The sequence below is a fragment of the Talpa occidentalis genome, unplaced genomic scaffold (assembly GCF_014898055.3).
Source record: "Talpa occidentalis isolate TD23 unplaced genomic scaffold, MPIMG_talOcc4v2.1 talOcc4.10, whole genome shotgun sequence".
Classification (NCBI taxonomy): Eukaryota; Metazoa; Chordata; class Mammalia; order Eulipotyphla; family Talpidae; genus Talpa; species Talpa occidentalis.
In genome coordinates this window covers 18633123-18646829 of record NW_023600993.1, presented here as the reverse complement: position 1 = coordinate 18646829, position 13707 = coordinate 18633123, and the positions used below count along the sequence as shown (strand labels likewise).

Here is a 13707-nt window from a genome sequence, read left to right as displayed (position 1 = left end):
TTAAAGCACCTACTTGATAGATAATATGGTTTTTGACCTTCCAGAGCATTAGTTTCTCTGAGTGGTTCTAATCTCTTCTTCCCTTGATGAGCTCAGCTGTGGATGCGCAGGCTGAGTGTCAAGGCCCAGCCTGTTCTAATCATCAGGCCATACTGCCTCCTCCTCCTCCTCATGACTTGAACAAAGAACCTAGCCAAACTAACAAGTCTGAAAATTCAATTTTATTTGAACTAGATTCCTGAAAAATTCCTAATCAGTATTTTTTAAACTACATTTAAAGGATGTTTTAATAAGCTTCAACAGACAATGTGAAGGGTGTAAAAGATACTTTCCTAATAGATTTGGGTTTTTAGCATTTTCATAAAGATCTATAAAGACAATTTATAGTAAAATGCTGTTATTGGATTTCCCCCTCAAATCAGAAGTTAACAACTTTCCTTTCAGATACTGAAATAATTATTTGAAAGGTGATTTGTAAGATTTATAAAACTTACCATTTTTAAATAAATTCAGATTCATATTCTGGGAAATAACCTTAAATTGTTTTTCTGTCCAATTATACCACTGCTGCCTATCTAGAAAATTATTCTTCCTTTTTTATGACATTATAGCCACAAATTGAAATGACACAAATCTGAATCATTTTAAGTTTTCTGAAAGACAGATTTCTTCTGCCTACTTAAATGAATCTGCTGTTGCCTCACTTAGGGATATTTTATTGGTAAACAAATTATATAGGCTTCCTCTCTTCCATAATGGTTAATTACTTTCTCTGAGAAGGGAGAGAAATAAAAATGGAAGAGAGATTAGCACCTCCATGAATTCTGTCAGTCAGTGGTAGTTTTCTCCACTGAAAGAACAATTAATTATGATTTAATTCTACTGAATGTTCTTGCTTAATTAATAATACTATCCTAGCCATGTGTCAAAATCTCTATTAACCTGTCTGTCTTGTTGAATATAGTATTTCAAATTACTAAAAAGATTAAATTAGATACATCTTATCAAATCATTCCATGACAAACATAGAAGTTGTTGAAAAAGTACAACAGAAATATGCACTATATACATACACAGATGGTCTATATATATACACAGATGCACATATATGGACTTAGAACACATTAAAGTTTACATTTTACCATTGCTAATGAAAATGAATTGTATGTCAATATGATAAAAGATAGCATTAGCAGCTTTAGGATTCTAGTGGGGTAAAGTTCACTATGCAAGGGAGAGTTATTAAACTTATTAATGCCAGATCTTCCCATGCCCCTCATTTGGGTGTTGGGACTTTCAAAGTGAGAGGGAAGCTCAGCACAATTTTAAAATTTTGACTTTCAGACACTGCTGAGACTTACTGCCTTCATTTCCTTTCTCTCTGCCTGTTACCTTGATGAAGGAAGTAACTTCAATCAACCTGGATAAAAAGGATCAACTCTGAAGCCCATAGTTCTCTTACCAGAGCATCTGGCACTTGGAATAGAGGGATCATAAACTCTCTTCCAGAGGTTCCAGAACTTGGAAATTTCTGTTCATGATGGAAATCAAAGGCATTAGTTGGGATCATCTCACTTTTCTAGCAAATACCTGTTTGTGGATGGATTTCGAAGTTTAGAAACTAAGTCCAGAAACTATATATTCTTCAATTACATTTACAATTCAATCAATTACAATTTGGCAGTATTCTCCAAATCACTAATATAGCCAGACTGGATAACTGCCTAACTCTCATTCTACAAAAACATACAGAGCCTTTGCTACTTTCCATCAGAGCTGCCATGTGCTGTTATGTCAGTCTACAATGCCCAAATCCAGGTGGCACCATTCACATAGTAGACTATAGGCCACCAATGTGTGGAGATGCCTGAGAAGATATGTGTGAAGTCTACAGGATCAGTTCTGTGCATACTTTTGTAATTATGTCCATAAGGTCCTTTATACCTGGCATGATAGTAGAGTCTAGGTCAATTATACAAATCTGACAACTTCCTGCAAAATTCAAAAGACAGATGACATTTAAACTGGTCTCAAGAGATCTACAGAACTTGACTAATATAAAAAATGGGGTTGGGCATATGGAAGCCAAGATGACTGATGCATAGAACAAAATAGCCTATCTAGGCCACTGGAATATTTTATTCTTCTTGTATTCTAGTCATAGAAGATGTGTGGCGAATAAACTGGAAAATGAAGAGGGTCAAATTAAGAAAAGCTTAAATGACATGCCAATAAATATACATATGTTCTTTCATGTGTGTTTGGAGGATGAGGGTATTTTCAAAGCAGAAGAGAGAAATTATTTGGTATAGACTTAAAAATATGTGTGGACAATGGAGGAATTATATCAATCAGTGGATCTTCCCAAATTTAATTTAATTCAACAAGGCTTAGTGGAATAGTGAAAATCACAGAAAGTGGAGCCAGACTCCTTGGATTTAAACCCCAGGGCCATTACTTGTAAATTGTGTAATCTTGAGCAAATTACTTAACCTGTAGGCATTTAAGTTTCTTCACCTTCATGGGCATATATTTCTCATAGTGTTGCTATAAGGATTAAGCATTCAATATTTGAAAAGCATTTAGAGAAGTGTCTGGCACAAAATAGATACCATTAATGAAACTCCTATCATGTTTCAGGCATTGGGGGGTATAATGAGAAAGACAACAGGCAAGGAACCACCTGCTCTGATGGAATTTACAGCAAAGCATAATTCAAGGCCCTATTGAGTGGTTTTCATTGGCTTTCTTGAATAATTATGAATTAAAATTACTTTGGTTTGGGGAATTTGATTGAGAATTTTAAGACTAAGTACAACCATATTTTGAAATACCAGCAGGACTCATAGACATGAAGTTAATGGTGGTAAAGCTTCTGTTCTAGCTGTATTGCACTCCTACCAACTTCCCTTTATTCTGAATCATAAAAGGCTAAGACCCTAGCGCATGGCCCTCATAGGAGAGCTCTACACTCTGCCTAAATTCAGACAGCTGTTATGTTATTATTTTACTTTATACTTCCTCGTTATTAGTTCTGCTTTAATAGATATGTTTGTTTTCGGTGTTAGAATGTTTTTTGACAATATGACCAGTAAAAAAAAACCTACTTACCATCTGAATTATCCCAAAAAAATAGATTCCAGACTGACATTATAATAACCTTTTTCAAAAGTATCTAGGCTGTAACTATTGAGTACTCTGTACCACATTATTATCAATTAATGTTGAGAAATTAATATTAAAAGCAGCAAATTAAAATGACATATGCATTGTTGTTCATGATTAAGAAGCATTCTTTGTAATCATTTATTCATAATTATGCTCCCAAATTAAGAAAATGCTTCTTAAGGTGACAGAACAAAGATACACTGGCCTACATAGCAGCAATGCCCAGCCATTGCAGGTAGCCCTCATTGACAATGTAGATATTAGCATCAGGAAGAGTTTGAAAATGGAGTTCCTTATGAAATGCTAGGGAGAAGATCTTAGAAATGGGACAAAAAGGAGGGAGAAAGGAGTAAGAGACTTTAGCAATGTGATTGGTTAGGAATGAGCCATAAATTACGTTTTTTTTTTTAACCCTACATCTTCAGAATCTAGCACAGTACTTAACAACTATGCAATAGATAAACAATTATTTGTGCAATAAATGAAGTGGATTAAAAAAAAAAACAAACTTTTGCCTAAAATATTTTCAAATAGCTGAATGAAACTGCACTTCTTTGCTCTTTCTTAAGTGATAGTTCCAAACTGTCATATTATAAACTATAGCTCAAGACATTTCCCCCCTAAAACACATTTTTATTGAAGATCATCGGTCACTTTTCTGCTTACTCTCAGAGCATGGTGAGTTCTTCCTATAATTTATCCATAAGAATAGCTAGTGTAATGTGCAAACTCAGAGATTTCACTATGCACTCTAACTTTCAAATCATTTATTAAAATATTAAGGCAGGCTAGGACTTGGATTCATCTCTTAGAGGAAGGAGTCCATTAGTATTAACCTGTTGACTTCATTGTCTTCTTCACTGTTTGAAATATTTAAAAATATTTTATTTGTAGTTGTATTTGCTAATTAAACAGCTTACTTTCAAAGATATTAATTTCAAAGTCAGGAAAATATCCATCTCATTGCTTTAAAATCATGACAGTTCCAAAGCTCTTTTTCTAAACAATATAGATATTTCACTACATAATAAATACTATGATAAAATATGATGAATAAACCTTTAATAGTGATAATTTGGTGACAGCTAGATTCTTTTTTGTTTCAACATTTGCTGTATCAGAGTACATAACTGGTTTCTTTAAAACTACCTAATTTCTGGGAATTGCTAACTCCAAATAAAAGTGATTTGTTATACCAAGTTACCTCAAAACCACTGTGTATGGTCTAAGATATAAGAAGAGAGGATCTCTAAGAGGAAGAAAAATATTCCTGTAATGGAAGGGGATCTGAAGATTTGGGGGATTAGCATGGGAACTAACCACAAATATCTATCATATCTGGAGAAGTATGTAGACCTTACTTGACTATCTAAAATGCCCTTGAAAAGGGTAAGCAGATATTGAGATAACACTTTCATCTAAAAAAGAAACAGTGCTGAAAAGCCAGAATAATAAAATAAGAATTTTCAGAGATTGTCTAATGTACAATCAATTAAGACTTCAGGAAGAATAGGATCATTTAACTGAAAGAAAAAATGCTTTCCAATTAAAAAAAAATTCTTTTAAGTAAAAAAAATTCAAAAGCCAAGGACTAACTGATGTTCTTACATCTTTTTGTCTTTATATTTGAAGATAACATTGAAAGTTCTTAAAGAATAGTTACTAAATAGGTTTGTCACACTGAGGTATGAATATAGATTACAGATTGGAATGTAATAGATAAGGCATATTTTTGTTACAAAAAGCATTTCATCTTTCAAACCTTGTCCACACTGAGAATAGGGGTATTGCTATAAGGAATTTACCTCTCTATTTATGAGAAGGTATATGAGATGGACACACTGACAGCTGACATTGGCATCTTACCCACTGAAGGTCAGTGGTATAAACCCATATAGATGTCAAAATTCCTTCACAGGGTTAGTTTTGCTTTTGCAAATTGTTTTCCTATCCTCAATAAGGACAATTTTTTACTTAAAATGCTCTGTTGAAGAATATAAACTCTTGAGGTCTTTCCTTATTAAGATTCAGCAATAATGCAATCATTTTGCACATGGTTAGTGAGAATCTGGTTTGGGAATGCAACTAACATTACAGAGAAAAAGAGTACTCTTTCAGATGTGTTTACCGTTCAGTGCAGAACAGTAAATTTTTATCCTATCTCTGTAGGCTGGCATTAGCATGTCTTGAAAATGTACAAAAATTTCTAGCACCTAAGGGGTATGTTTTTAATAAATATACTGGTGTATAGTATATAAAATACTGAGGAAAAAATAGGCTGGTAGTTCTATATCATAATACACAGATTAATTGTTGTAACTATGTCTTACTATGTGTTCAGGGTGTAAATGGTTCCTTGCTATATTTACTTAAGTTAACCCAGTTGTCCTCTCCATCTTGATATATCTCAAACCAAACTCTTCATGCTTACCACAAAACTACCTCTTTGTTTCTTTCTCTTTCTTAGGCAATCCCATGTTTATTTGTTTATTTGTTTCTTTCTCTTTCTTAGGCAATCCCATGTTTATTGTAGCATTATTTACAATAACAGAGAACTGGAACCAAGCTAAATACCCATCCACTAACAAAAGGATCAAGATGATGTATGTATGCACAATACTACTAAGCTATTAAAAATATGACATCTTGCCATTTGTGGCAACAAGTATGGAACTTGAGGTGATTATGCTATGCACAATTAAGTCAGAAGAAAAAAAAACAAATGTGGTATGATTAAACTCCTTTGTGGGATATAATGATATGAAGCAATGATCAAACAGAACAAAACAATCTTTAGACTGACAATAAAAAGGTGGTTATAGAAGAAAAGGAGGTGGGGGTTGGAGGGAGAGGTATTGGGGGGGGGAGTCCATTCAAGATTGATGGAAGGTTATCACAATTTTGGAATTTTGGAGATTGGATGTTTTGTGATGTCATACATTTCAAGAGGTGTGAAGCTGTACTCCTAAAACCATTCTAAGTGTTGTACACCAATGTTACCTTAACAACAACAAAAAGTCAAATAGAAGTCACTGAGAATGCTATATTCTTGTGTTTAGTAAATATTTACATGCCCTGGGTATGCATGTAAAGTGTAAGTTTGTCAGGTCATAAATTTTTCATTAATTGACACATGTCAGATGACTGGAGAAGGAAAGGTGAGAATAACAAGATTAGACCTTTGTTATTAGCTACTCATCTGTACCCAAAGATATTCAGGCTTGAGTGGGGGACAGTGATAGTATTTAGAAGTTCAGCAACAACAAATGTTGGCGAGGGTGTGGAGAAGAAGGAACTCTTCTGCACTGTTGGTGGGAGTGCAAACTGGCCCAACCACTATGGACAGCTGTGTAGAGATTTCTGGACCTACTAAACATAGAGCTTCCATATGATCCAGCAATTCCACTCCTAGGTATTTACCCAAAGGACACAGAAACATCAATTCCAAAGAGCACCTGCACCCCTGTGTTTATAGCAGCACTGTTTACAATAGCTAAGCTTTGGAAACAGCCCAGATGCCCAAAAATAGATGACTGGATCAAGAAGATATGGTACATATATACCATGGAATATTACTCAGCATTTAAAAAAGATAAACACATGCAATTTGCAGCAACATGGATGGTGCTGGAAGGGATCATGCTCAGCGAAATAAGCCAGAAAGAAAAAGAAAAATACCGGATGGTCTCACTCATAGCAGGAATCTAGAAAACTTAAATAAGGGACCAGGAAATTGAATAACTATAAGAAAGTGAAAATCAACAAAAATTATGAACCAGAGACACTTTTTGTGGGGTGGGGGAGGGAGGGGAGGGATTGGGGTCAGAATGCAGGGGTTGAAATTGTATGGGGAATATAAAAATAAAATTTATTATTAAAAAAAAAAAAGTTCAGCAATAGGCGATACAGGCTTGCATTGTTTGTGGAGAATTTTAACATGATTAAGAAGTATCAAATAAAAGTCTGCATCATCTCCAGGCTTCAGCATTTCTATCACAATTTTAGTGATAAAAAGACCTTGTCACTAGAGCTGAGTACTGCCATTGTCACCGCTTTTCAATATGTTATTAGTCTGTACAACTCAATGCCAATTCTTTTTTTAAAGGCTCAAATCCATATATAAGTCACCAAAATTAAAGGGTAGTGCTTACCAGCAGGTATTCTCACAGATAGGGTTCACTACCATCGACATTTCACATGTGCCAAGTATTCTGAACAGTACACATTACTAACTCCTTTTCATTTCATTCCTGTAGGGTATGGGCATTATTGCTCTACAAGAAGTCACTACACTTAGCTAGTTCACACCCAGCTGTTGGAGCTAGGTTTTAAACCCAGGACCCATACACCATGTCCTATAAAGCACAATGCTAATAAGCTTCTCCCAAAATACAGGCTGAGAGTCAACTATTCAGATACATGCAAAAGCAATGGTATATCTTGGACATCACATGGCTGTTATATGGGTTTATATATTGGCGGAGCAAAAACAGGGTTGTGCTGCCCAATACAGTATCTACCAGTCACAAATCTTTTAAAATTAACTTGACTATATCAAAAATTCACTTCCATAGTCACACCAGCAACATTTCTAGTGCTCAGTAGCCCTATCTGGCTAGTGGCAACTATACTGGATATAGAGCTTTCCTATTATCACAGGAAGTTCTATTGGACTGCTCTGTACTACAGTTTAAGGCTTTCTCAATCATTGTTCCTCAGTTGAGTCAAAGAAAGCAGAAAATCATCCTAATGACCATTTCTACAGTTTTATCAAAGATGGAACATACTACAACAATTGTAGGTACTAGGGTTGCCTTAGGACACTGGGGCTATCTTCTGTAGTCACTCCTGTTGAGAAGGGCTGATTCTAAACTCCTATAGAAATGAAGAGATTATCACCAGCAGACTATGGATACAGGAGTAAGAGAGGTGGAGTTTAGACATGACTGGGTCACCAAATTTTGCACTTGAACAAGTTGTATCATTTCCATGTGCCTCAGTTATTATGTAAAATACAAGATTATTATGTAATCTTGATTTTAAAGATCTAATTTTAAATATTTTAAAGATCTGCAACTACAGAAACAACCCTCTTCAGTTCTTCCCACTCCAAACTGACTCTCACTACTTCTAAGAAAGATTAAATATTCATCACAATCTAAGAACAGGAATTTCTGGTTATTCCCTATTGCTCTACCAGTCTTTAAACTTCATAAACTATTAAATTCTAGAGCTAGTCAGTCCATTTTCTCAAGCTTTCCCAGAAACTCCTGTGATTTGGCCAGCTTAAATAGTCTTCTTTAAGGCAATTTTCACACCTTGCCCTATGCAAAGGGCCTCTAAGTTTAACGTTACATCTATGGGGGTTTATTCTTGATACCTTTGCCCAGTATTTCTAAAAGCAAATTTCAGAGTTGAGACTTTGTCTTTGCATGTTCAGGATTCAAAATAGGAAAAAAAAAAAAAAGAAAAAGAAAAAAGTAATGCCTATATAAGGTTTTAAAATAATGATTCTATAATTATTGGTAGATCTCGATGGATTTAGTACATCACTAATTATACTGCATTACTGTCAAATGAATTCTTTTAGCATGATTAATGTTATTATGCCAAATCCCAAATTAATTCACAATGAGTATCTTAAAGTCTCAGCATTGCTTTAAGAGGAAGAGAAAAAAAGATGACAAATTAAGCTGGGCCATTATAGTGAAATAGGGAGAGGCTTGCTATCTAAGCACTTCAAATATATTGCTAGAATTAACCTATACATTTATGAAGCACCCTTCTGATCTTAGTTCAGTTTTGCAATAGATTTCCCAGCTGGGAAAATAATGTGCTAAATGAATAGCTAAAAGACCCAGTCTCTTGACCTTTTACCCTTGCCTGAACATTTCTATTGTTTGTGTGTCTTTTGTTGTAATCTGCCACAAGTCATCATTTTAGAAGTCGGCAGGATATAAGTAAAGAATCTAAGAACAAAGAAAAAATATAATCCCTGTCAGTTATGCTTTTAAATTTATAATTACTCAATTATTTGGGGGATAAATTTAGTCTTCCTCCAGTTGTCCCAAGATTTGATTATCCCTGGCCAAGTTGATGATGGAGAACTAAGATTTTATATCCCGAGAAGCCCTTCCCACTTCAGAAGATTCTCAGCAGAGCTGGATGCAATCAAATCTCAGCATCAAAGAAGGCAAGGTTAACACAAAACTCAAATCATAATGCCCATCTACTAAACACTTTTAAATCCCTGGCAGTGGGATTTGTGGTGGTGGGGCTTAGATCAGAGTGGTAGAATATGAGCGTGACCTGGGGGAAATGGTTGGCATAATTACAGATATGAAGACTCCTGCAGTTATTTGGGGAGAGATGATGTGGTCTGTACTACATTATGTGAGAGGGAGATGGGAAATCAATGATAGCAGAGATTTCAAAGAGCTCAGTTATAGGTTGCTGGGCTAAGGAAGGAGGAGGAGGAACAACAAATGCTGAGCTGAAAAGCAAGGTAGGGAACTCACTGGTAAGCATGGGCACATGGTCATAGGAATGCAGGTGGCTGTCTTGATGTAAGGTCACCTAAATGGAATCATAGCAATGCTTCAGATTCATCTAACCAAAGATAAAACATGCTCCTATAACTGGAGTAAAACTGAACTTAGGAGAAGTTAAAAGAGAGAAAAATGGACAATCTTCTGTTAACTATACCTTTAGAGAGCAGAGGGATCCAGAAAATCTCATTACACTAAACACACCAGCATTTTTTAAAATTTGTTTTTCATTGACTTCAGATATATGTAGCACAGCACTGGACACTAACAGGATCTCAATATATACATCTGGAATGAGATAGTTCATGAACCTGTAGAAGTCACAAACTAACAGGTTCATGATCAGTATTAACAGAGTGCTAGGACTACTCAATGTTGAAAATATTTGGCATACTCTTCTAGAAATTACTAATTCAGAGGCTTCACACAGAAACCTAAACTTGATATATCTTTTCAAAAGGAGCAAAAACAGGGTGATCTGGCAACACTTAACCCCAGAAATAGTCCTTTCTCATAAAACAGGCAGACATTATCTTTCAGATGTCATCACCTGGTTTGTTTGTTGTTAGGCACTTACACTATGAAGTCTTTTTTTTTTTTTTTTTTTAAAAGACTTATTTATTGGGCCTCCCCTGGTGGTGCAGCGGTTGAGCACTGGGCTGCAAAATTGCCTGCAGCCTCTGCAGTGCCGGTTCGATCCCCGGCTGCCGGGCGAGGGTCCCACATGGCACGCAGACCTCTCCTGCCATGCCCACTGCTCCCCAGCTGTGTATTTCGTCAGTCTGCCTGTTCTGTTCCCTGCTCTGGTAAATCCTCTTACCCTCCCGCGCTTCTTACTATACCCAGTGCTTATGTAAATAAATAAATCTTTTTTTAAGATTTATTTATTTATACAATGCTGGGTACAGTCAGAAGTGCAGGAGGGTGAGACAATTCAGAGTCAGAGCGGGGAGCAGAACAGGCAGACTGACGAAGTACACTGCTGAGGGGAGCAGAGGGCGGCAGGAGAGGTCTGCGCACCATGTGGGACCCTCATCTGGAGGTCAACCAGAGGCCGGGGATCGAACCAGCGCTGCAGAGGCTACGGGGCAGCTTCGCAACCCAGCGCTCAACCTCTGCACCACCAGGGAGGCCCCATTGCCAACTGACACTCAACTGCTGTGCCACCAGGGAGGCCCCATTGTCAACTTACACTCCGAAGTCTTAACCCAAAGGCCTTACTCTAATATTAGGAATTCCTGCCCCAGAGGGAATGTGATGCCATGAAAGTCTTAAATAAGCTAATCAAAAGTAAAACTGGACTTTGATTTGCTACTCAAATCTTATCTAAGCAGGAATGATCATCTTATTCTGCTTCTGCTGAGGATGAGCTAGAAAGGTTGTAGTCAGTAAAAGATGAATCACAACGTTAAGAGCAATAGTGACTGATAAAGCTGAGCCATGGGCAGAAAATAAACTCTGTGGAGTTTATGCCCCAAAAAGCTGAATATAGAATGAAAATGGGTTGTGGTATAACCAGAAACAGAAGTCAAAACAATGTATTAGAAAATGGAACTGGGAGTCAGAAAGGAATTCCTATTCAGTGCAACTGAATTAAAGTATTATGATCTTGGAGAAGGTCATGTCCTTCTGCTTAGTTTTTTATCTGGAAAATTAGGGAATGGGAATAGATTGCTTTAAACTACTTTTAACCTAGTTTCCATGTCCTTGTGAAATTAACAGCTGACCATGAAATGTTTGAGACCTGGAAAATTGGAATTAACAATAGAGGAAAGGTGATTGTTTTTGATATATTTAGATATATTTGATATATTTAGATAGATAATAAATTTATATATGTTTGATATATTTAGATTTCGATATACAATTTCAAAGAATTGTAATTTTAAATCTCTGATTATCTTATCTCAGTTGGCTTTAAATCTGTCTTCCCAGTTCATATTAAGGAAATATTTGCTCTATAAATAGGGTTAACAAGCTTTCTTTTGGATGTTAACCTTAATTGAGGGTAGGGATGGACTGTTTTTAAGGACTTCAACATATTCTTTATTTGTATGTAAATGATGCTGCTAATTGCCAAATTAAAAGAAATCCCAGCAGGACCACTTCACAAAAACACTTGGTTAACAGCTAGTTCACATTGTTAGTGTTCTTGAAGAGAAATAAAATTGCTTTTTATTTTCAAATAATCTTAAATTCAGTCTCTTCAGTTCATATGACTGGCAGACTCCCAATTTCTGTAAGTAGAAATTTAACAATAACTTGCAAAAATATTTTTCTTAACTGAGGATTTTCTCTCAACTGACATCAACCAAAAATTACATTACAAAAATAAGCTTAAGTCTAAGGAAGCCATCACCAAACATGCATATTAAAACCCAGTCATTTCATTTTGTAGGCCAAGACCTCAAACCCTCATTTAGTCATTTTGGACTTTTACACACAGTTGAATCAAGGCTGATCAGAGTTAAACAGCACCACAGGAAGCCACAAATGAGCAGCAGTAGGAAGCTGCAAAGGAGCACTTTAAGAAGTCTGATGAGAAATTAAGGCACCATAGCAGAGTAAAAATAAGAAGTCAGATAAGCAACTAGAGAGAATACCACTTCAGGGCCTTTCAGGATAATAAAACCCAACACCAAATACTTGAGAGTCAATATATTTATTCAAGGTTGAAATCTTTGAGCCACAAACACTGAAATTATGGCCAATTTGCCTACATCACCATTATCATAGTAATAAGAGTTGACATTTATTGAGCTTGCAATATGCTAAATACTGTGCTAAAGTACTGTTTATCTCATTTAATATTTTGTAACATTAGTATAAGGTAGATATTATTCTTGTTTTATAGAAAAGTAAATCATAGTGAGGTTAACTTCTAGAAGTCACACAGTGAAGATGAAGGATATGGTACATCAGATTCCCTGCTCACAACTACATAACAATTATATGACTTTAGAGACTGCATTTTTTTTGTTCTATTCGTTTACTTTTAAAATAGTTTTGAGATATTACTCATACTGCAATATTCACCAGTTCTAGTTTTACAGTTCAATGATTCTTAGTGAATTTTACAGAAGTGTACAATCATCACAATCAGCTTGAGACCAATATCATCACCCAAAAGAACTCCCTTGGTCATTCACAGTGAATCTCTGTTATCTCCTTCGGAATAATTTACATATTTTATCTCTATGTTTTCTAGAATTTCATAGAAATGAACGATTCTAGTATGAGGTCTTTTGGTACATAATCTCCTTTACTTAGAAAAATGTTTTTGACATTCAATCAAGAGATAGCATGCATTAGTAGTTTTTTCCTTTTCATTGTTGAATAATATTTCATACTATGGATATTGTTTAGCCATTCACTAATTGATATTCTATATATTTTAGATATCAGTTCTTTTATAAAAATACATTTGGAAGTATTATCTCCTACTCTGATTTGTTGTTTCACTTTCTTAATGTTTTTTTGAAGCATATAAGTTTTGATTTTGTTGTCAAATTTATCGATTCTTCTACAAATACTTTTGATGTCATAAAATATTTGCTAATCCAAGGCCATCAAGATTTTCTCCTTTTCTAAATGATTTATAGTTTTTGGCTCTTATATTTAAGGTTGTGTACTTACTTGGAATCTAATTTTATATATGGCATGGGGTAACAGTCTAATATAATTTGTTCTCACTAAAGTATTGGTTTATCAATAATTCTCCCCATTTAATTATGAACAATTTCAAAATACACAAAATGTGGAAAAAAAACTGTACAATGAACACCCAGACCCACAACTTTGATGCTAAAATTGTTAACATTTGTTAAACTTTTTCACATGACTTTTGAAACCAATTAATCTTTTTGATGTATTTCAAGACAAATTAAAATGTTTACCAGAGGTCAAAATTATTTTAAATTCTGTATATTTAAGGCAAGTTTACATACAGTAAAAATCATTAAACTAAATCCATTTAATGACTTTTAAAAAT

The 13707-nt window shown here is 35.1% G+C and overlaps 1 protein-coding gene across 7 annotated transcripts in view; it reads right to left on the bottom strand.

Moving 5' to 3' along the window:
- The window catches only part of RARB (retinoic acid receptor beta), an 885139-nt gene that overhangs the window by 568718 nt on the left and 302714 nt on the right, over nt 1-13707 (bottom strand). The gene's annotated exons all lie outside the window — the stretch shown is intronic.